We start from the raw sequence: 12,818 nt of genomic DNA on the forward strand, positions 1-12,818 counted from the left end.
TAATTTTATGTGTGCTACCAATGTTGGACAAGTTACTTCCAGTAACATCACCTTTTGTACGTAATGGAACATTAGCGTTTACAGAACGAAATAACCTTATTGGCTGTTCCACTCTAAACGTTGTGAGGTAGGTTCCTGAATTCAGCTTGCATTTGAGTATTCCACGGCTCTGAGTAGAAGAAATGCAATATCTATACAGTTCCAGCTGATCCTGAGTAGTTATGTACACATCATTAACCAAAATGCATAGAATAGAAAGTAATGCATTCAGCTCAGTAGAGTGAACAGTTGAATTTTGTACACAATGGAACATTAGCGTTTACAGTAACAAAGATATTGGCTGTTCCACTCTAAATATTATGAGGGAGGTTCCTGAATTCAGCTTGCCTTTCACTATTCCATTGCTCTGGGTAGAAGACATGCAATATCTATACAATTCCAGCTGATCCTGAGTAGTTATGTACACATCCTTAACCAAAATGCATAGAATACAAAGTAATGCATTCATCTCAATAGTGTGTACAGTTGAATTTTGCTGAAAACTACTGTGAGCTAACTTGATGTAAACATTATTTTACTTACCATATGATTTAGAACAGTATGCAACCAATTTTATCAGTGTGCTACCAATGACCGAGAGCTGACTTTCAGTTTCATTACCGTTTGTACACAATGGAACATTTGCGTTTACAGAACTAAACAAAGATATTGGTTGTGCCACTCTAAATATTATGAGGGAGGTTCCTGAATTCAGCTTGCTTTTCACTATTCCATTGCTCTGGGTAGAAGACATGCAATATCTATACAATTCCAGCTGATCCTGAGCAGTTATGTACAAATCCATATCTCAAAATGCATAGAATAGAAAATAATGCATTTAGCTCAATAGAGTGTAGAGTTGAATTTTGCTGAAAACTACTATATGTAAACCATGTTAGTTTACTTGCCATATGATTTACAGTAGTATGCAACCAATTTTATCAGTGTGCTACAAATTTTCCAGGAGTTGCTTTCAGTAACTCACCTTTTGTACGCAATGGAACATTAGCGTTTACAGAACTAAACAAAGATATTGGCTGTTCCACTCTAAATATTATGAGGGAGGTTCCTGAATTCAGCTTGCCTTTCACTATTCCATTGCTCTGGGTAGAAGACATGCAATATCTATACAATTCCAGCTGATCCTGAGTAGTTATGTACACATCCTTAACCAAAATGCATAGAATACAAAGTAATGCATTCATCTCAATAGTGTGTACAGTTGAATTTTGCTGAAAACTACTGTGAGCTAACTTGATGTAAACATTATTTTACTTACCATATGATTTAGAACAGTATGCAACCAATTTTATCAGTGTGCTACCAATGACCGAGAGCTGACTTTCAGTTTCATTACCGTTTGTACACAATGGAACATTTGCGTTTACAGAACTAAACAAAGATATTGGTTGTGCCACTCTAAATATTATGAGGGAGGTTCCTGAATTCAGCTTGCTTTTCACTATTCCATTGCTCTGGGTAGAAGACATGCAATATCTATACAATTCCAGCTGATCCTGAGCAGTTATGTACAAATCCATATCTCAAAATGCATAGAATAGAAAATAATGCATTTAGCTCAATAGAGTGTAGAGTTGAATTTTGCTGAAAACTACTATATGTAAACCATGTTAGTTTACTTGCCATATGATTTACAGTAGTATGCAACCAATTTTATCAGTGTGCTACAAATTTTCCAGGAGTTGCTTTCAGTAACTCACCTTTTGTACGCAATGGAACATTAGCGTTTACAGAACTAAACAAAGATATTGGCTGTTCCACTCTAAATATTATGAGGGAGGTTCCTGAATTCAGCTTGCATTTGAGTATTCCATTTCTCTGAAAGTGTGCATGCAATATCTATACAGTTCCAGCTCACCCTTACTTATGTGCATATCCTTAACTAAAAATACATAGAATAGAAAGTAATGCATTCAGCTCAAATTTGAAGAAAACTACTATCTAACTTGATGTATACATTATTTTACACCATATAATTTAGAGTAGTATGCAACTAATTTTATGTGTGCTACCAATGTTGGACAAGTTACTTCCAGTAACATCACCTTTTGTACGTAATGGAATATTAGCGTTTACAGAACGAAATAACCTTATTGGCTGTTCCACTCTAAACGTTGTGAGGTAGGTTCCTGAATTCAGCTTGCATTTGAGTATTCCACGGCTCTGAGTAGAAGAAATGCAATATCTATACAGTTCCAGCTGATCCTGAGTAGTTATGTACACATCCTTAACCAAAATACAAAGTAATGCATTCAGCTCAAACGAGTATAGATTGGAATTTTGCTGAAAACTACTATGTGCTAACTTGATGTAAACCTTATTATTTTACTTACCAGAGGATTAGAGTAGCATATAACCAATTTTATGATGTGCTACCAATGATCGAGAGGTGACTTTCAGTTTCATTAACTTTTGTACACAATGGAATATTTGCCTTTACAGAACTAAACAAAGATATTGGCTGTTCCACTCCAAATGTTGTGAGGTAGGTTCCTGAATTCAGCTTGCATTTGAGTATTCTATTGCTCTGTAGTATACATGCAATATCTACACAGTTCCAGCTGATCCTGAGTAGTTATGTACACATCATTAACCAAAATGCATAGAATAGAAAGTAATGCATTCAGCTCAGTAGAGTGAACAGTTGAATTTTGTACACAATGGAACATTAGCGTTTACAGTAACAAAGATATTGGCTGTTCCACTCTAAATATTATGAGGGAGGTTCCTGAATTCAGCTTGCCTTTCACTATTCCATTGCTCTGGGTAGAAGACATGCAATATCTATACAATTCCAGCTGATCCTGAGTAGTTATGTACACATCCTTAACCAAAATGCATAGAATACAAAGTAATGCATTCATCTCAATAGTGTGTACAGTTGAATTTTGCTGAAAACTACTGTGAGCTAACTTGATGTAAACATTATTTTACTTACCATATGATTTAGAACAGTATGCAACCAATTTTATCAGTGTGCTACCAATGACCGAGAGCTGACTTTCAGTTTCATTACCGTTTGTACACAATGGAACATTTGCGTTTACAGAACTAAACAAAGATATAGGTTGTGCCACTCTAAATATTATGAGGGAGGTTCCTGAATTCAGCTTGCTTTTCACTATTCCATTGCTCTGGGTAGAAGACATGCAATATCTATACAATTCCAGCTGATCCTGAGCAGTTATGTACAAATCCATATCTCAAAATGCATAGAATAGAAAATAATGCATTTAGCTCAATAGAGTGTAGAGTTGAATTTTGCTGAAAACTACTATATGTAAACCATGTTAGTTTACTTGCCATATGATTTACAGTAGTATGCAACCAATTTTATCAGTGTGCTACAAATTTTCCAGGAGTTGCTTTCAGTAACTCACCTTTTGTACGCAATGGAACATTAGCGTTTACAGAACTAAACAAAGATATTGGCTGTTCCACTCTAAATATTATGAGGGAGGTTCCTGAATTCAGCTTGCATTTGAGTATTCCATTTCTCTGAAAGTGTGCATGCAATATCTATACAGTTCCAGCTCACCCTTACTTATGTGCATATCCTTAACTAAAAATACATAGAATAGAAAGTAATGCATTCAGCTGAAATTTGAAGAAAACTACTATCTAACTTGATGTATACATTATTTTACACCATATAATTTAGAGTAGTATGCAACTAATTTTATGTGTGCTACCAATGTTGGACAAGTTACTTCCAGTAACATCACCTTTTGTACGTAATGGAACATTAGCGTTTACAGAACGAAATAACCTTATTGGCTGTTCCACTCTAAACGTTGTGAGGTAGGTTCCTGAATTCAGCTTGCATTTGAGTATTCCACGGCTCTGAGTAGAAGAAATGCAATATCTATACAGTTCCAGCTGATCCTGAGTAGTTATGTACACATCATTAACCAAAATGCATAGAATAGAAAGTAATGCATTCAGCTCAGTAGAGTGAACAGTTGAATTTTGTACACAATGGAACATTAGCGTTTACAGTAACAAAGATATTGGCTGTTCCACTCTAAATATTATGAGGGAGGTTCCTGAATTCAGCTTGCCTTTCACTATTCCATTGCTCTGGGTAGAAGACATGCAATATCTATACAATTCCAGCTGATCCTGAGTAGTTATGTACACATCCTTAACCAAAATGCATAGAATACAAAGTAATGCATTCATCTCAATAGTGTGTACAGTTGAATTTTGCTGAAAACTACTGTGAGCTAACTTGATGTAAACATTATTTTACTTACCATATGATTTAGAACAGTATGCAACCAATTTTATCAGTGTGCTACCAATGACCGAGAGCTGACTTTCAGTTTCATTACCGTTTGTACACAATGGAACATTTGCGTTTACAGAACTAAACAAAGATATTGGTTGTGCCACTCTAAATATTATGAGGGAGGTTCCTGAATTCAGCTTGCTTTTCACTATTCCATTGCTCTGGGTAGAAGACATGCAATATCTATACAATTCCAGCTGATCCTGAGCAGTTATGTACAAATCCATATCTCAAAATGCATAGAATAGAAAATAATGCATTTAGCTCAATAGAGTGTAGAGTTGAATTTTGCTGAAAACTACTATATGTAAACCATGTTAGTTTACTTGCCATATGATTTACAGTAGTATGCAACCAATTTTATCAGTGTGCTACAAATTTTCCAGGAGTTGCTTTCAGTAACTCACCTTTTGTACGCAATGGAACATTAGCGTTTACAGAACTAAACAAAGATATTGGCTGTTCCACTCTAAATATTATGAGGGAGGTTCCTGAATTCAGCTTGCATTTGAGTATTCCATTTCTCTGAAAGTGTGCATGCAATATCTATACAGTTCCAGCTCACCCTTACTTATGTGCATATCCTTAACTAAAAATACATAGAATAGAAAGTAATGCATTCAGCTCAAATTTGAAGAAAACTACTATCTAACTTGATGTATACATTATTTTACACCATATAATTTAGAGTAGTATGCAACTAATTTTATGTGTGCTACCAATGTTGGACAAGTTACTTCCAGTAACATCACCTTTTGTACGTAATGGAACATTAGCGTTTACAGAACGAAATAACCTTATTGGCTGTTCCACTCTAAACGTTGTGAGGTAGGTTCCTGAATTCAGCTTGCATTTGAGTATTCCACGGCTCTGAGTAGAAGAAATGCAATATCTATACAGTTCCAGCTGATCCTGAGTAGTTATGTACACATCCTTAACCAAAATACAAAGTAATGCATTCAGCTCAAACGAGTATAGATTGGAATTTTGCTGAAAACTACTATGTGCTAACTTGATGTAAACCTTATTATTTTACTTACCAGAGGATTAGAGTAGCATATAACCAATTTTATGATGTGCTACCAATGATCGAGAGGTGACTTTCAGTTTCATTAACTTTTGTACACAATGGAATATTTGCCTTTACAGAACTAAACAAAGATATTGGCTGTTCCACTCCAAATGTTGTGAGGTAGGTTCCTGAATTCAGCTTGCATTTGAGTATTCTATTGCTCTGTAGTATACATGCAATATCTACACAGTTCCAGCTGATCCTGAGTAGTTATGTACACATCATTAACCAAAATGCATAGAATAGAAAGTAATGCATTCAGCTCAGTAGAGTGAACAGTTGAATTTTGTACACAATGGAACATTAGCGTTTACAGTAACAAAGATATTGGCTGTTCCACTCTAAATATTATGAGGGAGGTTCCTGAATTCAGCTTGCCTTTCACTATTCCATTGCTCTGGGTAGAAGACATGCAATATCTATACAATTCCAGCTGATCCTGAGTAGTTATGTACACATCCTTAACCAAAATGCATAGAATACAAAGTAATGCATTCATCTCAATAGTGTGTACAGTTGAATTTTGCTGAAAACTACTGTGAGCTAACTTGATGTAAACATTATTTTACTTACCATATGATTTAGAACAGTATGCAACCAATTTTATCAGTGTGCTACCAATGACCGAGAGCTGACTTTCAGTTTCATTACCGTTTGTACACAATGGAACATTTGCGTTTACAGAACTAAACAAAGATATAGGTTGTGCCACTCTAAATATTATGAGGGAGGTTCCTGAATTCAGCTTGCTTTTCACTATTCCATTGCTCTGGGTAGAAGACATGCAATATCTATACAATTCCAGCTGATCCTGAGCAGTTATGTACAAATCCATATCTCAAAATGCATAGAATAGAAAATAATGCATTTAGCTCAATAGAGTGTAGAGTTGAATTTTGCTGAAAACTACTATATGTAAACCATGTTATTTTACTTGCCATATGATTTACAGTAGTATGCAACCAATTTTATCAGTGTGCTACAAATTTTCCAGGAGTTGCTTTCAGTAACTCACCTTTTGTACGCAATGGAACATTAGCGTTTACAGAACTAAACAAAGATATTGGCTGTTCCACTCTAAATATTATGAGGGAGGTTCCTGAATTCAGCTTGCATTTGAGTATTCCATTTCTCTGAAAGTGTGCATGCAATATCTATACAGTTCCAGCTCACCCTTACTTATGTGCATATCCTTAACTAAAAATACATAGAATAGAAAGTAATGCATTCAGCTGAAATTTGATGAAAACTACTATCTAACTTGATGTATACATTATTTTACACCATATAATTTAGAGTAGTATGCAACTAATTTTATGTGTGCTACCAATGTTGGACAAGTTACTTCCAGTAACATCACCTTTTGTACACAATGTAACATTAGCGTTTACAGAAATAAACAAATATACTGGCTGTTCCACTCTAAATGTTGTGAGGTAGATTCCTGAATTCAGCTTGCCTTTGACAATTCCATTGCACTGAGTAGAAAACATGCAATATCTATACAGTTCCAGCTGATCCTGAGTAGTTGTGTACACATCCATATCTCAAAATGCATAGTAAAAAAAGTCATGTCTTCAGCCCAGTAGTGTATATTTGAATTTTGCTGAAAACTACTGTGAGCTAACTTGATGTAAACATTATTTTACTTACCATATGATTTAGTGTAGTATGCAACCAATTTTATCAGTGTGCTACCAATATTCCAGGAGTTACTTTCAGTAGCTCACCTTTTGTACGCAATGGAACATTAGCGTTTACAGAACGAAATAACGATATTGGCTGTTCCACTCTAAATGTTGTGAGGTAGGTTCCTGAATTCAGCTTGCATTTGAGTATTCCATGGCTCTGAGCAGTATTCATGCAATATCTATACAGTTCCAGCTCACCCTGAGTAGTGATGCACACATCCTTAACTCAAAATGCATAGAATAGAAGGTAATGCATTCAGCTCAATCGAGTGTAGATTGAAATTTTGCTGAAAACTACTATGTGCTAACTTGATGTAAACCTTATTATTTTACTTACCAGACGATTAGAGTAGCATGCAACCAATTTTATGATGTGCTACCAATGATCGAGAGGTGACTTTCAGTTTCATTACCTTTTGTACACAATGGAACATTTGCCTTTACAGAACTAAACAAAGATATTGGCTGTTCCACTCCAAATATTATGAGGGAGGTTCCTGAATTCAGCTTGCATTTGAGTATTCCATGTCTCTGAAAGTCTGCATGCAATATCTATACAGTTCCAGCTCACCCTTACTTATGTGCATATCCTTAACTAAAAATACATAGAATAGAAAGTAATGCATTCAGCTGAAATTTGATGAAAACTACTATCTAACTTGATGTATACATTATTTTACTCACCATATAATTTAGAGTAGTATGCAAGTAATTTTATGTGTGCGACCAATGTTGGACTAGTTACTTCCAGTAACATCACCTTTTGTACACAATGGAACATTAGCGTTTACAGAACTAAACAAAGATATTGGCTGTTCCACTCTAAATGTTGTGAGGTAGGTTCCTGAATTCAGCTTGCATTTGAGTATTCTATTGCTCTGTAGTATACATGCAATATCTACACAGTTCCAGCTGATCCTGAGTAGTTATGTACACATCCTTAACCAAAATACAAAGTAATGCATTCAGCTCAAACGAGTATAGATTGGAATTTTGCTGAAAACTACTATGTGCTAACTTGATGTAACCCTTATTATTTTACTTACCAGAGGATTAGAGTAGCATATAACCAATTTTATGATGTGCTACCAATGATCGAGAGGTGACTTGCAGTTTCATTAACTTTTGTACACAATGGAATATTTGCCTTTACAGAACTAAACAAAGATATTGGCTGTTCCACTCCAAATGTTGTGAGGTAGGTTCCTGAATTCAGCTTGCATTTGAGTATTCTATTGCTCTGTAGTATACATGCAATATCTACACAGTTCCAGCTGATCCTGAGTAGTTATGTACACATCATTAACCAAAATGCATAGAATAGAAAGTAATGCATTCAGCTCAGTAGAGTGAACAGTTGAATTTTGTACACAATGGAACATTAGCGTTTACAGTAACAAAGATATTGGCTGTTCCACTCTAAATATTATGAGGGAGGTTCCTGAATTCAGCTTGCCTTTCACTATTCCATTGCTCTGGGTAGAAGACATGCAATATCTATACAATTCCAGCTGATCCTGAGTAGTTATGTACACATCCTTAACCAAAATGCATAGAATACAAAGTAATGCATTCATCTCAATAGTGTGTACAGTTGAATTTTGCTGAAAACTACTGTGAGCTAACTTGATGTAAACATTATTTTACTTACCATATGATTTAGAACAGTATGCAACCAATTTTATCAGTGTGCTACCAATGACCGAGAGCTGACTTTCAGTTTCATTACCGTTTGTACACAATGGAACATTTGCGTTTACAGAACTAAACAAAGATATAGTTTGTGCCACTCTAAATATTATGAGGGAGGTTCCTGAATTCAGCTTGCTTTTCACTATTCCATTGCTCTGGGTAGAAGACATGCAATATCTATACAATTCCAGCTGATCCTGAGCAGTTATGTACAAATCCATATCTCAAAATGCATAGAATAGAAAATAATGCATTTAGCTCAATAGAGTGTAGAGTTGAATTTTGCTGAAAACTACTATATGTAAACCATGTTATTTTACTTGCCATATGATTTACAGTAGTATGCAACCAATTTTATCAGTGTGCTACAAATTTTCCAGGAGTTGCTTTCAGTAACTCACCTTTTGTACGCAATGGAACATTAGCGTTTACAGAACTAAACAAAGATATTGGCTGTTCCACTCTAAATATTATGAGGGAGGTTCCTGAATTCAGCTTGCATTTGAGTATTCCATTTCTCTGAAAGTGTGCATGCAATATCTATACAGTTCCAGCTCACCCTTACTTATGTGCATATCCTTAACTAAAAATACATAGAATAGAAAGTAATGCATTCAGCTGAAATTTGATGAAAACTACTATCTAACTTGATGTATACATTATTTTACTCACCATATAATTTAGAGTAGTATGCAAGTAATTTTATGTGTGCTACCAATGTTGGACTAGTTACTTCCAGTAACATCACCTTTTGTACACAATGGAACATTAGCGTTTACAGAACTAAACAAAGATATTGGCTGTTCCACTCTAAATGTTGTGAGGTAGGTTCCTGAATTCAGCTTGCATTTGAGTATTCTATTGCTCTGTAGTATACATGCAATATCTACACAGTTCCAGCTGATCCTGAGTAGTTATGTACACATCATTAACCAAAATGCATAGAATAGAAAGTAATGCATTCAGCTCAGTAGAGTGAACAGTTGAATTTTGTACACAATGGAACATTAGCGTTTACAGTAACAAAGATATTGGCTGTTCCACTCTAAATATTATGAGGGAGGTTCCTGAATTCAGCTTGCCTTTCACTATTCCATTGCTCTGGGTAGAAGACATGCAATATCTATACAATTCCAGCTGATCCTGAGTAGTTATGTACACATCCTTAACCAAAATGCATAGAAAACAAAGTAATGCATTCATCTCAATAGTGTGTACAGTTGAATTTTGCTGAAAACTACTGTGAGCTAAATTGATGTAAACATTATTTTACTTACCATATGATTTAGAACAGTATGCAACCAATTTTATCAGTGTGCTACCAATGACCGAGAGCTGACTTTCAGTTTCATTACCGTTTGTACACAATGGAACATTTGCGTTTACAGAACTAAACAAAGATATTGGTTGTGCCACTCTAAATATTATGAGGGAGGTTCCTGAATTCAGCTTGCTTTTCACTATTCCATTGCTCTGGGTAGAAGACATGCAATATCTATACAATTCCAGCTGATCCTGAGCAGTTATGTACAAATCCATATCTCAAAATGCATAGAATAGAAAATAATGCATTTAGCTCAATAGAGTGTAGAGTTGAATTTTGCTGAAAACTACTATATGTAAACCATGTTAGTTTACTTGCCATATGATTTACAGTAGTATGCAACCAATTTTATCAGTGTGCTACAAATTTTCCAGGAGTTGCTTTCAGTAACTCACCTTTTGTACGCAATGGAACATCAGCGTTTACAGAACTAAACAAAGATATTGGCTGTTCCACTCTAAATATTATGAGGGAGGTTCCTGAATTCAGCTTGCATTTGAGTATTCCATTTCTCTGAAAGTGTGCATGCAATATCTATACAGTTCCAGCTCACCCTTACTTATGTGCATATCCTTAACTAAAAATACATAGAATAGAAAGTAATGCATTCAGCTCAAATTTGAAGAAAACTACTATCTAACTTGATGTATACATTATTTTACACCATATAATTTAGAGTAGTATGCAACTAATTTTATGTGTGCTACCAATGTTGGACAAGTTACTTCCAGTAACATCACCTTTTGTACGTAATGGAACATTAGCGTTTACAGAACGAAATAACCTTATTGGCTGTTCCACTCTAAACGTTGTGAGGTAGGTTCCTGAATTCAGCTTGCATTTGAGTATTCCACGGCTCTGAGTAGAAGAAATGCAATATCTATACAGTTCCAGCTGATCCTGAGTAGTTATGTACACATCCTTAACCAAAATACAAAGTAATGCATTCAGCTCAAACGAGTATAGATTGGAATTTTGCTGAAAACTACTATGTGCTAACTTGATGTAAACCTTATTATTTTACTTACCAGAGGATTAGAGTAGCATATAACCAATTTTATGATGTGCTACCAATGATCGAGAGGTGACTTTCAGTTTCATTAACTTTTGTACACAATGGAATATTTGCCTTTACAGAACTAAACAAAGATATTGGCTGTTCCACTCCAAATGTTGTGAGGTAGGTTCCTGAATTCAGCTTGCATTTGAGTATTCTATTGCTCTGTAGTATACATGCAATATCTACACAGTTCCAGCTGATCCTGAGTAGTTATGTACACATCATTAACCAAAATGCATAGAATAGAAAGTAATGCATTCAGCTCAGTAGAGTGAACAGTTGAATTTTGTACACAATGGAACATTAGCGTTTACAGTAACAAAGATATTGGCTGTTCCACTCTAAATATTATGAGGGAGGTTCCTGAATTCAGCTTGCCTTTCACTATTCCATTGCTCTGGGTAGAAGACATGCAATATCTATACAATTCCAGCTGATCCTGAGTAGTTATGTACACATCCTTAACCAAAATGCATAGAATACAAAGTAATGCATTCATCTCAATAGTGTGTACAGTTGAATTTTGCTGAAAACTACTGTGAGCTAACTTGATGTAAACATTATTTTACTTACCATATGATTTAGAACAGTATGCAACCAATTTTATCAGTGTGCTACCAATGACCGAGAGCTGACTTTCAGTTTCATTACCGTTTGTACACAATGGAACATTTGCGTTTACAGAACTAAACAAAGATATAGGTTGTGCCACTCTAAATATTATGAGGGAGGTTCCTGAATTCAGCTTGCTTTTCACTATTCCATTGCTCTGGGTAGAAGACATGCAATATCTATACAATTCCAGCTGATCCTGAGCAGTTATGTACAAATCCATATCTCAAAATGCATAGAATAGAAAATAATGCATTTAGCTCAATAGAGTGTAGAGTTGAATTTTGCTGAAAACTACTATATGTAAACCATGTTATTTTACTTGCCATATGATTTACAGTAGTATGCAACCAATTTTATCAGTGTGCTACAAATTTTCCAGGAGTTGCTTTCAGTAACTCACCTTTTGTACGCAATGGAACATTAGCGTTTACAGAACTAAACAAAGATATTGGCTGTTCCACTCTAAATATTATGAGGGAGGTTCCTGAATTCAGCTTGCATTTGAGTATTCCATTTCTCTGAAAGTGTGCATGCAATATCTATACAGTTCCAGCTCACCCTTACTTATGTGCATATCCTTAACTAAAAATACATAGAATAGAAAGTAATGCATTCAGCTGAAATTTGATGAAAACTACTATCTAACTTGATGTATACATTATTTTACTCACCATATAATTTAGAGTAGTATGCAAGTAATTTTATGTGTGCTACCAATGTTGGACTAGTTACTTCCAGTAACATCACCTTTTGTACACAATGGAACATTAGCGTTTACAGAACTAAACAAAGATATTGGCTGTTCCACTCTAAATGTTGTGAGGTAGGTTCCTGAATTCAGCTTGCATTTGAGTATTCTATTGCTCTGTAGTATACATGCAATATCTACACAGTTCCAGCTGATCCTGAGTAGTTATGTACACATCATTAACCAAAATGCATAGAATAGAAAGTAATGCATTCAGCTCAGTAGAGTGAACAGTTGAATTTTGTACACAATGGAACATTAGCGT

The sequence above is a fragment of the Hemitrygon akajei genome, chromosome 21 (assembly GCF_048418815.1).
Source record: "Hemitrygon akajei chromosome 21, sHemAka1.3, whole genome shotgun sequence".
Lineage (NCBI taxonomy): Eukaryota > Metazoa > Chordata > Chondrichthyes > Myliobatiformes > Dasyatidae > Hemitrygon > Hemitrygon akajei.